Here is an 18431-nt window from a genome sequence, read left to right as displayed (position 1 = left end):
ATCAAAATCCTAGAGGAGAAAATAGGCAAAAACCTCTTTGACCGCAGCCCTAGCAACTTCTTACTAGACATGTCTCAGGAGACAAGGGGAATAAAAGCAAAAACGAACTATTGGAACTTAAGCAAAAGAAAAACCTTCTGCACAGCAAAGGAAATAATGAACAAAATTAAAAGGCGACTGATGGAATGGGAGAAGATATTTGCAAATGACATATCAGGTAAAGGGTTAGTATCCAAAATCTATAACGCACTTATTGAAAAACACCCAAAAAACAAGTAATCCAGAGAAGAAATAGGTAAAAAAACATGAACGCTTTTCAAAAGAAGACATTCAGATGGCTAACACACATGAAAAGATGCTCAACATCACTCATCACCAAGGAGATTCAAATCAAAACTACAATGAGATATCACCTCACACCTGTCAGAATGGCTAAAATTAACAACTCAGGCAACAACAAATGTTAGCAAGGCTGTGGAGAAAGGGGAACACTTTTGCATTGTTGGTGGGAATGAAAACTGGTACAGCCACTTTGGAAAATATCAAGGTGGTTGCTCAATAGCCAAATTATGGAAAGAGCCCAAATGTCCATTGACTAATGAATGAAGAAGAAGCGGTGTATGTGTGTGTGTGTATGTATGTGTGTATATATATATATATATATATATATATATATATATATACACACACCCACAATGGAATATTATGCAGCAAAGAGAATGAAATCTTGCCATTTGCAACAATGTGGATGGAATGAGAGTGTATTATGCTAAGTGAAATAAGTCAGAGAAAGATAAATATCATATGATTTCACTCATATATGGAATTTAAGAAACACAACAGATGAACACGGGTAAGGGAAGGAAAAATAAGATAAAAACAGACAGAGAGGGGCAAACCATAAGAGACTCCTAAATACAGAGGACTGAAGGCTGCTGGAGGGGTGTTGAGTGGGGAATGGGCTAAATGGGTGATGGGCATTAAGGAGGGTACTTGTTGGGATGAGGACTGGGTGTTATATGTAAGCGCTGAATCACTAAATTCTACTCCTGAAGCCACTATTCCACTATATGTTAACTTGGATTTAAATAAAATTAAAAAAAAAGATTGATATGAAAAGCTGACCATGTATATTTGTCAGATTATCAATTATTAATAAAATGAAATATTTATTCCCTCTATGAAAGAAGAGCTCATATAAACTTCAAAATTATGTTATTGTTTCATTTCTATTTTATAATTTCTCTGCTTACATTAACCTACTCTTGTGTTAATAATCTTTATTATTCCTATTCCAGGAGTAAAATATAATTTTACATTAAAACATTCATTTGGCTTTTAAAATCCAAAGACCCAGGATTTATCATCCTAATTCAAGACCCAACCACCCAGCATCCCGGCTATAGAACAGGTTGTTGTGATTGCACCTGCAGACTGACATGCATCCTCAGTCATTCTCTTGATATTCTGGACTCCCTTTCCTCACAGTTCTGTTCTCAGTGGCTCTCAGAATCTCCCCCCTCTCCCTGTTCCCATCCACATTTAAATATAGCAAAGTGGAGCCATTCACAGAGTTTTCTCCAGCTGTTGCTCTTTCTCAGCCTTGTTACATTCTTCTCTCATCTTCAGTTACAAATTTCCCAAACCCACTTTCAACCTTGTGCTTACCTCTCACCATCAAAACTACGGTCACTGGAGTCACCAATGGACATTGTCTGTTTTCATCTCATTTGACCTTAGGGACCATTTACTCCAGGTAACTACTCTTGTATTTGAACTGATTTTCTCCCTTGATTTCTACAATTCTGCACTTTCTTGGATTGTCTCTTGTATCTCTCCTTTTCAGATTTCTGAATACATGTGGAATAAAGTCATACACTGCTGTTTCTTCTTCTTCCCTCTAAACATATCATATCCTCTCTAAACTTAAAAACCAAATGCCTTTTCAAACAGAAAAATCTGGTTAAACAAAATAGTAGATACATCGTCCTTATATACTTTCCATTAAGTCTTACAGTTAGAACCTATTTACATCCAAGGTGAGGAACTGTCATTTCAATGAAGGTTAAAATGACTCTAGATAATTTAAATCTCTATGTAGTCATAATGGCAGTGTTCATGGAAGATGTCCTGTCCTCAGCACCAGACAGTGCTCTGAGCGTTATCTATGATCTTGTTAGAATGCCTTGATCTAGAAGAGTTCTTTGAGAGAGACTCAAATCTTATGTTTCAAATGAAGAGACTAAAGTTCACATAATTTAGGAGTCTTTTGGGGCGCCTGGGTGGCGCAGTCGGTTAAGCGTCCGACTTCAGCCAGGTCACGATCTCACGGTCTGTGAGTTCGAGCCCCGCGTCAGGCTCTGGGCTGATGGCTCAGAGCCTGGAGCCTGTTTCCGATTCTGTGTCTCCCTCTCTCTCTGCCCTTCCCCCGTTCATGCTCTGTCTCTCTCTGTCCCAAAAATAAATAAAAAACGTTGAAAAAAAAATTAAAAAAAAAAAAAAAAGGAGTCTTTTAAGGAATTGGACCATGAATTGATCAAGATTAGGTTTCCCCTATCTGGAAAAAGTGATCTTAAAATAGAAATAAAATTTAATTACAGAAGAATTTTAAAAATTACAGTTCTTGCTTTCTTGAGCTTATAATCAGTTTTTTACCTACCACACATAAACAGTTAAACATACCTACCCTTCCCTTCCCTGCTGACGCAAGGCTATTTTCACCTTTAAGTGAAGATACATTAAGCATAAAGAGAATGTGTGGCATGGTTTAATCTTTGCATAAAATTGCCAGAGAATTTCTTGAGATTAGGGATGAGGTCTATGTGAACACGCCGGGTCATCAGTACTCAATGAACTCCTCCTTTGAGTTCTAGGGTACTACAAGTTCAGAAGGAGTTATTAGGGAGCCAATACTGACAGCTGTGGTCAGTTAATGGAGTAAGAATTAAACAGAAAAATTGGAAAACGATGATTATACAACTAAATAACTTCAGACTTGAATTTTGGTCACATTTATTTCCACTAAAGATTGTAAACTCTTCATTTCTACATAACATGAGAAAAAGTGAGCCAAAACTTGATGAAAAAAAAAAGAAACAAAACATATGGACTTGTACAAGATATTTGGAAATTAATAGTATGAAACACTTTATTTTAGATGAATGGCATTTCTTCTTTGAGATTAAAGTAGGAAAATACTTAAATCAGACTGCAAATTAGATTACTGCTAAAGATTGGGGATCTTTGAAAGCATCATTAAGAGAAATATATATTCCATTTCCTCTTTTTTTTTTAAAAAGGCTTTTATTGCTCACTCTTATCAGAAAACATAATTTGATATTTCTAGTAAAGGAATAATAAGCTTATTCGTTTGATTCTGGGGTTCCAGGATTTTCCAGAGAACTGAGACACTTTGGCAAATTTCTCTTTTGCGTCAAAACAAATTTTCCTTTGTTTATTTTTGGGGTGTCAAGTTTAATGTCTTAGTCAATAAGCAAATCTTTTGGGGCTCTACATTAAGCTGCAATGAATCACAGAGTTGGAAGGGCATCCAAAATTAATGTAATTCTATCTCCTGCTCTTAGGCAAGATATCGGACTCATGCTTCACCCTAGTTCTAAAATCTGAAAAAAGGAAACACAATAATCTACAATACATGAACTAAATACCATTAAGTTTATTGTTGAAATGGTTGCATCTCTTATAACCTTCTTTATTAAATTAAGATCAATAAGTAAAGATAGGCAAGGTTGTTTGCTTCATTTCTTTCACAAATGGTAGAAGTCTATTCAAAACTAAAATTAGCTTGGGCATTTTTTAATCAGTCCACTTCACAATGTCCCATTGTTATGATAGCCAAAGGCAGTGCTAACATCCTAAAGAACTGTGTTATCACTACTGTGGTAAATAGTCCATAGTCTTTTTGTTTACAACCAGATTTCATTTATCTCATTTCCAGTTTCATTCAGGTCCCGATCCTGTCCATAAACGCTAATTTATATACCACTTAAAAAAAAAAAAAAAAGCCTAACAAAATATTCTTATCATTCTGGTCCATAAAGGATTTTAATTTTCTCTTCTCTAAGTTGATTGAAAAAATGTAGCTAGGAACATATACTGTTTATATAACCTCTGAAATTGAACATTAGACAAGTAAATCAAAATATAGTCACTACAGTTTATAGTTTGAGAAGACATCAAATCAGACACGATTCTGAATCAAAGACAGTCTTGTGCAATGACTCTCCTCAATGTGGCATCTGTATGAGTGCCATATTCACTCATGTGAAGTGAAGCAGAGGTATCAGGAAAGATTTTTTTAAAGGGATTTTCATCCATTTACCCTTTTCCTTTTCTTGAGATTGAAGAAAACTTCACATTTCAAATAAATCTGTCCAACAAAATGGCAAACACCCCCCTGACTCAGATGATCGAAATAAACCTCCTGCCCTTCTCACCCCGGACAGCTCAATTACTATTGCAAGACTGTGATTCAAACTGTGGATTAAGAAAGATTGCAACACCAATGTCCTGGAGACTTTCAAGAAAGTAATTTCTTTTTCCTTTATACTTTAACATGTAAATAGCATGGAAAAAGCCCTCATCAGAATTTCCTTGGGTAACATGATCAGCAGAAAAATAATAAAGCAATGGGGGAAAACAATCAATATTTCACTCTATTGTGATGCACTTTTTGGCTTCTCAAAAATATCCAGGGATCTGGAATTTGTAATGTAGAAATGCTGAACTGTCTGTGATGGGCGCTGGAGTCCAGATCAGAAAGCACGAAAAATCTATTTGTTATCCTTTGAGAGAAACTAGTAAATCTCTTAGAAACAATTTAGCAATTTAGTAATATAAAGCCTACTGAAATTGACATTAAAGCACCTGCTTTAAAGATCAAAGTGAAATCCTGCAGTTTTCAAGTCACAATTTTGAAAAAGTTTTAAATTTTCTCTTTTGGGGGCGCCTGGGTGGCGCAGTCGGTTAAGCGTCCGACTTCAACCAGGTCACGATCTCACGGTCCGTGAGTTCGAGCCCCGCGTCGGGCTCTGGGCTGATGGCTCAGAGCCTGGAGCCTGTTTCCGATTCTGTGTCTCCCTCTCTCTCTCTGCCCCTCGCCCGTTCATGCTCTGTCTCTCTCTGTCCCAAAAATAAATAAACGTTGAAAAAAAAATTTTTTTTCCTCTTTTGGTTAAAAGACGAAGTGTTTAATTGAGCAATTCCTATGGGCCAGACTTCCATAAAAAATGTGGTGTATTCATATGATTGAACATTATTCAGTCATCAAGTAGAAGTACTGATACATACTGCAACATGAATGAACCTTGAAAGCATTTATGCTAAGTGAAAGAGGCCAGACACAAAAGACCACATATTATGGGATTCCATTCATATGAAATGTCAAATAGGTAAACCCATAGAGACAGAAAGTAAATTAGTGGAGTAAGGGGCTAGGAGGAGAGAGAAATAGGGAATGACTATTAATGAGTACTGGGATCTTGGGGGATGATAGAAATGTTGTAATGGTAGCACAAACTTGTGACCATACAGAAAACTACTCAATTGTACACTTAAAAAATGCAACTTTTTTTTATATGCAACTTTTTACATGGACCTTCTTTCACCTTCCTAAAGAAAAGATTAGGTGGGTTGGGAAACAAAGTGGAGCAGAGAGGAATTATGCTTTCAAGAATTTAATTATCCTTTTTGGTGATTGAGGTAGAAACTAATAACTTAAATACAAGATAGGATGAGGTAATTATTATGGAGGCGAACGTACCAAAGTTTTATGAAACTCTTTGCATGTGTCTTCCAAATTCAGTCTAATTCAGTTAAGAATTTTGTTCCAGGTATCACTATGTCTTTCTCATTAACAAAGTTAAGAGATTTCTTGAGATTAGCATAAAGTTCACAGCTACTGAAGCTGAGAAATGGATATATGGCATTCATTGTTTTATTATTTCTACTTTTATGTTTGGGTGAATATTTCTTCAGTAATAAGTGAAAGAAATTACCTGTTTAGAGGAAGCATTGCTTTCCATAAAAGTTGGAACATATTTTTCTTTCTTGCATTTTTGTAATGAAAATAAATTTTATACCATGAAATGCTGTATATCCTAAATATATAGTTCGAGTTTTGATAAATGTAAATACTATCCTGAGATACAAAATCATTCCCTCACTCCAGAAAGTTCCTAAGCATTACGTCTCACAAGCAACCACTGTTCTGATTTCTGTCACTATGATTTGGTTTGCCAATAAGTACAAACAATATGTACTTATTGGCAATTTAAGCATCATGTTGAATAGCCTTGACATTTTTGTAAAAAATTAAATATATGTATATGTAGGTCTATTTCTAGATTGTATATTTCATTGATGTATTTGCCTAGGTTTATAACTCTAATACCCTGCCTTGATTGGTATAATTTTTCAGTAACTCTTGAACCCAAACTTGAATCAACTGTGTTCTTTTCATAATTATTTTGCTGTTCTAGCTATGTGTTTGTATAGAATTCTGTCAATTTATAGAAAAAATAATTTGGTATTATAATAGGAGTGTATTGAATCTATAGAACAATTTGTGAATAACTCTGCTAACTATACTGGCTCTTTAAATTCATAAACATGGTTTTTAATCTTCATTTATTTAGGTCTTAGATTTTTCTCAACAATGTCTTGTAGTTTTTGGTGTGGAGGATTTACATGTCTTTTATTAAATTAATTCCTAAGTATTTTGGGTTTTTGATGTTAATATAAATGGGATTATTTAAAAATTCTATTTATTAAAAATTTATTTTCAATGTTTGTATATAGAAATACAAGTGATTTTTTTATTGATCTTCTATAATGCTACTTTGCTTAGTTCACTTATTTGACTTAGTCATCATTTTGTTTTATTTTTTAAATTTTTTTTTTTTTTCAACGTTTATTTATTTTTGGGACAGGGAGAGACAGAGCATGAACGGGGGAGGGGCAGAGAGAGAGGGAGATACAGAATCGGAAACAGGCTCCAGGCTCTGAGCCATCAGCCCAGAGCCTGATGCGGGGCTCGAACTCACGGACCGCAAGATCGTGACCTGGCTGAAGTCGGACGCTTAACCGACTGCGCCACCCAGGCGCCCCGACTTAGTCATCATTTTGTAAACTCCTTTGAAATTTCTATGTACAGGATTTTGCCATCTGTGAATAAAGACAGCTATTTCATCATTCCAATTGATAGGAGTTTGTTCTTCTTGCCTTATTGCTCTAAAACTTCAAGTAAAATGTTAAATAGAAGTAGTGAGATAGGGCACCTCCGTGGCTCATTCGGTAGAGTGACTCTTGATTTCGGTTCAGGTCATGATCCTAGGGTCATGGGATCAAGCCCCATGTCCAGCTCTGCACTGAGTGTGGGGCTTGCTTGGGATTCTCTCTCTCTCTCTCTCTCTCTCTCTCTCTCTGCTGCTCTCCCCCATTCATGCTAAGATAAATATATATATGGAGAATGGAAATCTTTGTCTTGTTGTCAATCACAGGGCAAGTGTTCAATATCTCACCTTTAAGTATAATGTTGGCTATAGGTTTTTTGAAATAACCCTGAGAGGGGCACTTGGGTGGCTTAGTCGGTTCAGCATCCAACTTCGGCTCAGGTCATGATCTCGCAGTTGGTGAGTTCCAGCTCAGCGTCCAGCTCTGTGCTGACAGCTCAGGGCCTGGAGCCTGCTTCAGATTCTGTGTCTCTCTCTCTCTCTGCTCCTCCCCTGCTCACGTTCTCTCTCTCAAAAATAAAGATTAAAAATAAAAAAATAAAAAAAAATTAACCCTGAGAAAATTCCCTAAATTCCTAGTTTACTGGGAGGTTTTTTTTTTTTTTAATTTTTTTTAATGTTTATTTATTTTTGAGACAGAGAGAGACAGAGCATGAATGGGGGAGGGGCAGAGAGAGAGAGGGAGACACAGAATCGGAAGCAGGCTCCAGGCTCTGAGCCATCAGCCCAGAGCCTGACGCGGGGCTCGAACTCACGAACGGTGAGATCGCGACCTGAGCTGAAGTCGGACGCTCAACCAACTGAGCCACCCAGGCGCCCCTAGAAGTTTATTTTTAAATTATGAATGTGTGATATTTTTTTCTGTACCTATTAAGATGATTGTATGGTTTTCTGCTTTATTCTTTTAATATGATGAATTATAACAATTTTGGAACTTTTCACCTTTTGAATTTACACATGAAAAACTATTCATTTCCTTTTCAATGCTTCTTTAGCTGCATCCAAAAAAATGACATGTTATATTTCATCATCATTCAGTTTGAAATCTTTTTGATTCAGTGGTTATTTACGTGTGTGTTGTTCAATTTCCAAGTACTTGTTTTTCTAATTGAAGTATAACATGTGTTGTATTATTTTCAGGGGTACAATATGATTCAATAATTTTAAGCATTTCTCAGTTGCTCAAGATAAATGTGCTCTTAAGCCCCTTTGTTTTTAAAATATATTTTCTTTTTATTGATTTCTAATTCAATTGTTGTCAGAGAATATACTCCATAAGATTTCACTCTTCTAACACTTACTAATACTTATTTTATGACCCAAGATATAGTTTATCTTTGTGAACACAGAATAAGTACTTAAACAGAATGTATATATTTTGCAGGAGTAGTTTCAATGTCTATATATGTTAATCAGATCAAGGTCATTTATAGTATTGTTCAAATATTTTATATTTCTTATTTTTGTAGCATTTTGTAATTGCCCATTGTATTTTCCCCATTCTTTTATTTTCAGCCTGTGTTTTTTATCTAGAAAAAATACTGCTTGTAGGCATCGTAGTTATATTTTACCTTTACTTTTATTTTTATTTTTTGTGATCTGGTCTGGCAGTCTTGATCTTTTAACTGGAGGCTCTTTCTCTGTTTATATTTAATGTAATTATGCATATGTTTGGATTTAAGTTTACTCTTTCCTATATGATTGAGCCATCTATATTTTTGTTTCTCTTTTCATCTTTTCCTCCTTTTGCTATAATCAAATATTTTTACCATTCTATTTTATTTCCTTTATATTTGTATTACTGTTTATCACTTTCTTTAGAGATTACAAACACCTGCTTATCAAGGATTAGTGTTAATATTTTACCACTCTATGTAAAATGTAAGACTCTTAAAAAGTATTTGAGAGAGAGAATGAGAGACATAAAGAGAGTGGGGAAAGGGAAGAGAGAGAGGGAGAGAGAGAATCCCAAGCAGAGGCCCGCATGAGGCTTGATCTCATGAATCATGAGACCATGACCTGAGCCAGAGTCAGATGCTTAACTGACTGAGCCACCCAGGTGTCCCAAATGTGAGACGTTGTTAATAGTATAATTCTATCTACTCCCATCTATTTAGTTATGTATTTTATATATACATGTTACACAACATCAATGTTATATGCTGACATAAAACATCAGTTTTCTTTTAAAGAAATTAAGATCATAAAGCATTTAAAAAAATTTAGGTGTACATGTAATGTTTTGGTTCTCTTTTCCTCCTGTAGATTTGTTTCCATCTGGTGTTACTTCCGTTTAACTTGTAAAACTTCCTTTTGCCTGAATTTTTAATATAGGTCTGTTGGTGATAAATTATTTCAGTTTTTTTGCTTAACATATCCTTAATTAACTTTTTTTTGAAGGACATTTTCACAGGATATAGAATTCTAGGTTGACAGTTTTCTTCTTGCAGGACTTTGAAAATGCGGTTCATTTTTTTCTGGCCTCCACTGTTTCTAATGAGAAGATAGTCATTCCTACTACTGTAATCTTATATGCATTGTGTTATTTTCCCTCCGGCTCCTTTTAAGACTGTTTTTATTTTGGGGTGCCTGGGTGTCTGAGTCAGTTGTGTGTCTGACTTTGGCTCAGGTCACAATCTCACGGTTTGTGAGTTGAAGCCCTGCATTGGGCTCTGTGCTGACAGCTCAGAGCCTGGAGCCTATTTCAGATTGTCACCCTCTCTCTCTCTCTCAAAAATAAATAAACATTGAAAAATTAAAAAAAAAGACTTTTTGCTTTTAGTATCTGACTCTAATGGGTGTTGGTATTCTGTTCCCTATATTTATCCTGCTTGAAGTTCACTCTATTTCTTGGTTGAATAAGTTAATATCATGAATAATTAATGTCAGTATTTGCCCTCATTTCCTTTCCAAATTTTTCTTTCTTCAATTTATGGATTTTCAAATACACATATGTTGGACAACTTGATATTTTCCTATAGGTCACTGAATATTCATTTCATTGTGTTTTTTATTTCGCAGATTGGAAATTTATTGATGGTCTTCATGTTCACAGATCCATTTGTTCAACCTTTTAAGTCCATGTAGAGAATATTTTATCTCACGTTTTTTTCTTTTTCAGCTCTTGAAGTTCAACTTGGCTCTTTAATATAGTTTTTAATGTACCTATTTCTTATCTTTTAATAATTTTTATATTATTTTTTGCACATATTCATGTAATTTGCACATAATACTTGATATTAGTAGTTAATTCTATCATCTGACTCATCTTGGGATTTGTTTCTACTAACTGCTTTTTCTTTTGACTGTCATATATTCTTTATTTTCACATATTTCAATACATATTGGGCATTACTGATGATATAGAGTGTCTAGGTTTTGTTATCTTCCTTGGAAGAATGTTGCTTTTTGTTTGCAACAGGAAGTTGAGTTTTTAGCTGATCTTATTGAATTGTGGAGGATTGGGTTTACACTTTATTAGGGGATATCTGCTTTTGCTTTTAGTCTTAGTGTAAAATCACTTAGTTTGAGACACAGACTTTACTTGCAAGATGTGATCTTTCTGAAGTTTTAGTGGAAATCTTGAGGCGTTTCTAAGCCTTCTAACGTGGTGGGACTTATTCTTCAAACTTTTTCTTCTTTGTTGTAAGGAGAAGCTGAAGTATTTATTCCATTTTACATCTTCTAGCTGCTGCTTTCTATCTTCCCTGTACATGTGTAGGTTAGGAGTCAGGCAAGGTTTGAGAGAGAGTTTATTTGTAGATCCTGAGACTATTCCCTCTATGTACTCCCCCCCTTCCTAGTTTTTTTTAGGTTTTCTCCAATCACCAGTTGTTCTAGAAGTCCTAAATCCCAACTTAGATACTTCACACCAGAAAGAATACAACCTTCTGGTTAAGTTCAGCTGCCCCATTTTGTAGGTCAGGGGATATCACTAAGGAGAAAACAGAATGAAAATATACCTCACCCAGTGCAACTCCCGCCTCCTGAAGGTCAAATTCTCTCCAGTTCCTGCCTGCTTTTGGTTACTCTACAGTGCAAATGATTGTTTAAAAATATTTTGTACATAGTTTATAATTGCCACGTATAGTAGGATTAGTCTCATACAACCTCCTCTGCCATTACTGGAACCAGTACTCTCAGTGGAGTTTTTGAGGTATATGTTAGGGTTAACAGAGATCAATGTATAGCTTGTCAAATGGTTCAGATTTTATTTTTTTAAATTATCCCTGTTATTTTTGTATTTTGATAAGTAGAGCTAAGACAGAAAAACACTTGAAAATTAATTAGACCAAATGGAAAGTTTCTGGGAAATTAGACCATATAGGCAGCTGCTGTTGAAATGCCAACCCAATAAGGATTCTCTTCCATTTTATTCTTTTGAATAGCTCTTTATGTATACTAAGCTAGCAATCCAGGATAAGAAGTTTCAGTGCCCACAGGATAATTTTTTTCTAAAATGTTGAGTGGTTGTGAAATTAAGAGTATAACTAGTTATTTCTGAAGGAAGAATTGAGTGTGGAGCTAGTAAAATAGCGTTAATCTTGGAGAAAAAGCTCAAAGATTTGAGGAACTTGAATAAAAAAGTCTCAACTGGATATCTATTGGGAAATCTCAAAAAAACAATAGCTGTTATTTTATAGAAATTTATCATCAATAAAATGAGGACATTAATTGTATCCTCTCAGACTGTGTGAAATTGAAAGATAATACATATCACTTATCATAGAATCTAGCATTATGGAAGAACTCAACAAATATTAGCTACTTATTCAAGTGCCAAAGATTTCTTAGTTACTGATTACATGCCAAGTGGTGTTCTAGTCTCTACAGATGCAAAGATTCAACTTATTAAAGGAATAGCCTTTGTATATTTGTGTTGATTTTTCCATATGTCTTAGGAAGGTCTGGTATTTGTTTTCCCCTAGTAAGCCAGATTGGAGTCCAGAGATGTTTTGGTTATAGGTTTGTTACTTTCTCCTTCATTTATTTTGGGACAAGCCATTCCCTCTCTTTAGTTATCAGTTTTTCACCTGAGCATTACAATAGGTATAAATCAGAGTATTATAATAGGTGAATGGAGTCTGAGTTTTTTCCTGAAAGTTGAACAAGTCCTATATCTAGCAACAATTTACCCTTACAATTTTACCAAGATGTTAATTGAGAAGTTTGATCAAAAGGATAGTGGTCATCCTTTTATAGACAGTCTTTGTTATCTTAATATTTGATCATTTGAAGGAAATGTATGCATAAGAAAGTATTCTCAAGACCTAAGGGAAACTTCCTTCTATAGCCAGACTTGAAAATCAAAATATTAAATACAGTATGTGAGTGACAATTGCTGGTGCCAATCAACTAATTCTGTTTTGTCCTATTATTTAACAAGTATTTAATTGGTATTTAGGTCTGTGGTTGAACTTTTTTTTTTAAGTAAAAAAAAGACTGACAAAAGAAAACAAAAGGTTGACAAAAGATTTACCAAAATATAAACTACATAAATGAATCTAAACACTTTCCAAATGTGTTCACCTGAGAGGAGTTTAGAGCAGTGGAAAAGAAAGTAAGATTGGGGGCAAGTGGCTCATCAATGAAAATATACTTTGTAGATCACAAGTGTGCATAACTGGGGTTTGGCTTCCATTGGCTGTGGTAGAGAGGGGCCAGGTTGAGACAAAAGAGCCAAAATGTGGGGATTTAAAGCCAGAAACAATCTAAAACAAATTTTAGATTGCAGATACTAGATACAGAAAAAAGATCCACAGGATAATATTACTGAACCCACTTTTCTGCCAGCTCAGGATTCATTTCAACAGAGAGATCAGATATGAAACTGACCCCAACCAAAGGCCAGTGCTTAGGCATTGCTCTGGGCCCTAAAATAGAGATGTGAATAAAATTTAGTTCAAGGTGATACTATTCAGATCAAACTGAATACTTCTGCATCTTTAAAAGAACCTGAGAGAGAATTTAAAAAAAATTTGAAATTGAAAGAAAAATATTCCGGAAATGTCACTACATTTTCTACATACTATGGTTGCCATGCTTTGCTCTGCATGTTGTCTGCAGGAACAGGAACATGAATTAATGTCAGAGTGTGCCACAATATCCCAGAAGAGCGATTCCAAAATGCCAGTGTATAGGTTGATATGGCACACAGGATTGAAGGGAAAAATAAGGATAATATGAGTTTTCATAGAGCTAATAACTAACTAGAGCTAATAACTAGTTGAATCTTTAAATTCGTTAAATTAGAAAAACCTCTCTACCAGAATAGAACTTTTAGTCGATTTTTATATTTTCTCACTGCTTAGTATCCATTGTACATGTACAGAGAAGCAGTAAGTTTCAGTGTAAATGAAATGAAAATCTGGACTGAGAAAACTAGGTCATGACCCCTTAACTAAAAAACTTACATTGGCCTCTTCATTTCTAAATCTTCTTTTGATGGTGCTGACCCTTTATCAGAGATAGTAGAGAAACACTAATGATATTTGTGGAAATGTTAATAGGTATAAAAGGGAAACACAGCTTTAGTTGTTTCTACAGCTAAGATAGCTATAATGAATAGTATATATTTGTTCTCAATTGTGCATATTGACACTGAAAAACAACTGATAGAAACACCATAAGGCAATTATAAAATGATCATGATAGTGAAATCACAGTCTTGTTTGTGCCACAGGTTCAGGGATAGAAAAGAATTCTAATATTCTTAGGATATGGGTTTGACCTAACATTCTGATATGTGAAGTTGAAAATATGTAACTTGGGATAAGAAAACGGTCTGTAAGGAGAGGGAAAGGAAATTTGTGGCTTTTTTCCATTTGAAAATAATTATGGTTTCCTTTAGCCAACTCCAGGAGATTTAATAACTTCTTGTATTAGAGAAGGGTGGCCTATGCCATATGGCTACCCCCCACTTCTGTGTTCGACCTACAAATAGCACAATTTGGGAGCCCAGGACAATTTGTTCATTGTAAGTCTATGCTGTAATTCTTCTTTATGTCTTAAAATTATATTCAAGACTCCATTCTGGCTCTTGAACTGCCTTTAAAAAAATCAACTGGCAAGAGTTTGAGAGAACAGTTTCTAAGTGAGTGACAGAAAACTGTGCCCTTTCCGCAGACCATTTCAAAATAACCTTTGATGAGTCCACAATCCATTTTAATTACCTGTGCAAATATCCCATTTCTAATATTGTGAGCAATGAATGGCCTTGTAACTCTGTGTAATTGCTTGGGATATTGCTGCTTAGATATTGAATGTTTTTTGAGGGACACCTATTCAACCACAAAATTAAAGGTCAGAGTATTTTGAATTTTCAACTAATATTCAGCCATGCAACCTTGGATAATTCCAGTTTTCCTTTTAAATTCTCTCTCCCTGTTTGTATAGAGAGAAGGAAAAATATTATTTCAGTATGTCATATTGTTTCAAGCAATTTATCACATTATACAATACATTCAGGCAGAATAAACAATGATTTCAACATGTAATAATCAAGGAAGTAGTTATAATATTCTGTTTTATAGAAACAGGAAAATACATAAGCACACATTAAATAACTTTTTTAAAAACAAAGAGTATTTGAATAATTTTATAAAAATTTTTGTTTTGTACCTTTTCCAAAGTAGAGGCAGGGGAAATTTACAGCTTCTTGGTAACTGACAGAAATGTTTGGAGAATGACCACAATTACTCAGTTTTGCTTTGATTCTGAGTTGTGTTTTACCTATAAGGCCCCATAACTCAGCGATCAGAAAAAAATATCTTATCAGTCATTTAATATTATTTCTCCAAACATGTAATAATGATCACCACCAGATTATCTGTAAGATCCTTTGTCATCTTTAAAAGTAATATACTGTTTATTGGAATTATGATAATTTCTTCTTCAAATGATAACACCCATTTTAATTTTTGAAAGAATAACCATTCACTGTTTTTAAAAGAGCTGCCATCCTTACCCCTAAAAATAGAGTTGGGGATATCCTCGCAATTTTCCGGGTGTATCATAAACACAATACTGACATTGTGTACTTCTATGTTTCTTAAATAATTCTATTAACTCATTGTAAATTGTTTGCTGAGGTGTAAATTCAAATAACTATATTTTAGCAATGTAATCTACAATGCAAACTATTTTATAATATTAAGATACCAATTTTTTTTATTTTTTTTAATATATGAAATTTATTGTCAAATTGGTTTCCATACAACACCCAGTGCTCATCCCAAAAGGTGCCCTCCTCAATACCCATTACCCACCCTCCCCTCCCTCCCACCCCCCATCAACCCTCAGTTTGTTCTCAGTTTTTAACAGTCTTTAAGATACCAATTTTAAACTAAGAGTAAATGAGCATGACCAAATCATTAGAAGACAAGCACTCAGTTTAACTTTGCAAAGTCATTATGAATGACACACACAAAATGAGATCGGTGTTTATGATAATTGGTTCCATGACACAGTTACATGGACATGCTTTCTTAGTAGGGTAGAATAAATTCCCTGGTTTGATCTGACCATGCTGGGATGGGTCTAAGTGAGGAAGAAGTATAAGGTGCATCCACTACTCAAGGACCTGTTTTATATGGTGAATGGAAAGGAGAACATAGGTTGATGGATTTAATTTGGTTTGAATGTAATGGGATATTGGAACATTTTAAAGACTAGTCTTCGAATTGTAGGCTACCATTTGCACAGAGGTGTGTACTGGGTTGAGCCGTGTCCCTCCACAACTCATGTTTACCTAGAACCTATGAATATGACCCTATTTGGAGGTAGCATCTTCGCTAATATAAGCAGGTGTAGATGAAGTTTTACTGGATACAGGTGGCCCTAATTATAATATGACTTATCGTCCTTATAATAAGAGAGGACTTCAGATTAACTTTGTAATCTTGCAAAGATGTGTATGCTACAAATGGAAATTGTAACAAATTTCATTCATTATAATCTCCACTAAAAAGAAAAAAAATAGTGCATTTGTAACTGTATATCTTATATCGATAAAGTACTTTTTCATAAGAGAGAGCACTCTTTTGACTAAACATCAATGAGAATTGCATCTTCCTTTTTAACTTTCCACAGACTACCTTCTGGCTTTCAAATCTGGATTTTCCCCCAAATCAAAATATTTCAGATGTCAGGTACTATACTGCGATACAACCTCTGGCCCTTCAACATCATGTCATTTTGCAAACTTTACCAAAACCAATGTCTACATGAACATATTGCTACAGCCACTCCCATGGCCTTGGATACTAGCCCCATTTAATAGAGGGACTCTGAAGCTTAAGCTTGATTAGCTTACTCAAGATCTAACACGGAGTAACAGGAGAAGCCTGCAGAAATAAAGGAGTATCTGGTGGATAGGCAGTGGAATGTTTATAGGAGCCTGAGAGTTTAGGGGAATTAGCCAGGAAAAAAAGGCAAGATAAAGTAGTGACTAGAAAGAGGGGTAGGGTCACATGAAAAGGTTCTATTTGTGGAGTTATGGATTGTATTTGTCAGTTTGGAGATATGAATATATAGAGAAGAGGGTAGAGAGGGACAGAGAGGAGGAGGGGGAAGGAGGAAGGGGAACGATGGAAGGGAGAAGGGGGAAGGGGGAAGGGAGAAGAGGGAGGGAGAAGGGAAGGCAGCTGGAGCAATGACAGGCAAAGGAGGAGGAAAGAAGGGAAAAAGAAAGGGGAGCATGGGTGGCTCAGTTGGTTAAGCTGCCAACTTCCGCTCAGGTCATGATCTCCTGGCTCTTGAGTTCGAGCCCCAGTCAGGCTCTGTGCTGACAGCTCAGAGCCTGGAGCCTGCTTTGGCTTCTGTGTCTCCCTCTCTCTCTGCCCCTCCCCACTTGCACTCTGTCTGTCTTTCTCTGAGAAACAAATAAATATTAAAAGAAAAAGGAAGAGAATTAGGGTAGTTTTGAAATTTTGAGTCACAACTCCTAGGCTCTTCCCTCTTCCTTGGAATTTGTCCAAATTCCTAGTGGCTTTCCCTGTTGTCCTTGTATTGGAGAGGGAATCCTCTGTCCTCTCAGACTTCCAGTTGTTCCCTCTCTGAGGCTGTTGCCAAAGCTTTGTCCCATTGTGGCCTCTGGGCGTTAGACCCTTACCTTCTTCATTTTTCTGCTCTCAGCCACAAAGTGTTTTCCTGATCCACATCTCTTCTGGAGAAACCTCTCAGACAGCAAGGGAGGATTAGAGGTTAGGCACATAACATGATGAGTTAAAATGGGGTCCACAGGAAGCTTAAGACAGATGATCTCAATCTAGATATTTCCCCTGGAGAGCAGAACATTAATTCTCTGTTCTATAAAATCATTTGAATGAAAATGCAAATTCATCTAATGAGCTTGTTTTTTGCCATTATAACTGCTCACTATAAACTCTTTATCAAAATGAATCATGAAAGAGTGCATTCTAAATAGGTTTTCTTTGGCTATTGAAAGGCTGGGACTTTTAAGGTACTTTGGAACCTGCTGCCTGAAACTAACACCACAATCAAAAGTGCCACATTTGGCTGTGTTTATATGCTGCCAAAAAAAAATCGGAAGAAAAGTGAAAAATTCACTCATTCATCTGGAAGTTTCTAAATATCCAGATGTTTGGCATCATGCATGCTGTTAGGTGACTAATTGGTTGGGCTGCTCATATTCCACATGTTTGGCATTGTGTATGTAGATTCGGGTTTCATTTTCAGATAGGGAAGTACAATGTGTTTTATGTGCTCACTTGGGACCCCAAGGCTAATGGTGTCAAATGGATTTTTTCCATTTGACCCCCATGAACACTGTTGTTTTACTCATGTTATTTAGTCCCACAAAAATGCAGGTGCAGATATTTTATTGCTCTTAAATCTCATAAAGTACTAAAAGATTTGAATAAGAAAAATAATTCTGTTCCAGCAGAAATCATTTCATCCCAAGGAAAATTTTCCTCTCATTATTCCAGCAAATGAACAATAAAAAATACATGAAATCATAGTATCACCAAGTCTGAAAATAAACAGCAAAACTTGACTGTTTTTCTTTCTTTTAAGGCATAATTAGGAGAAAAGATTCTTTAAAAAGGACTTTCACTTAAATTGTACCTAAACACACCTTATGACTTTAACACATCAAGATCTAGAAGAGTTAGGAGAAGGGTAATTTTCACTACATATAGTGACTCCTTGAGTTTT

Source organism: Puma concolor, chromosome F2, assembly GCF_028749965.1.
Source record: "Puma concolor isolate L17-30 chromosome F2, mPumCon1.1.hap2, whole genome shotgun sequence".
NCBI lineage: Eukaryota > Metazoa > Chordata > Mammalia > Carnivora > Felidae > Puma > Puma concolor.
Note: the sequence above shows the minus strand (reverse complement) of the source record.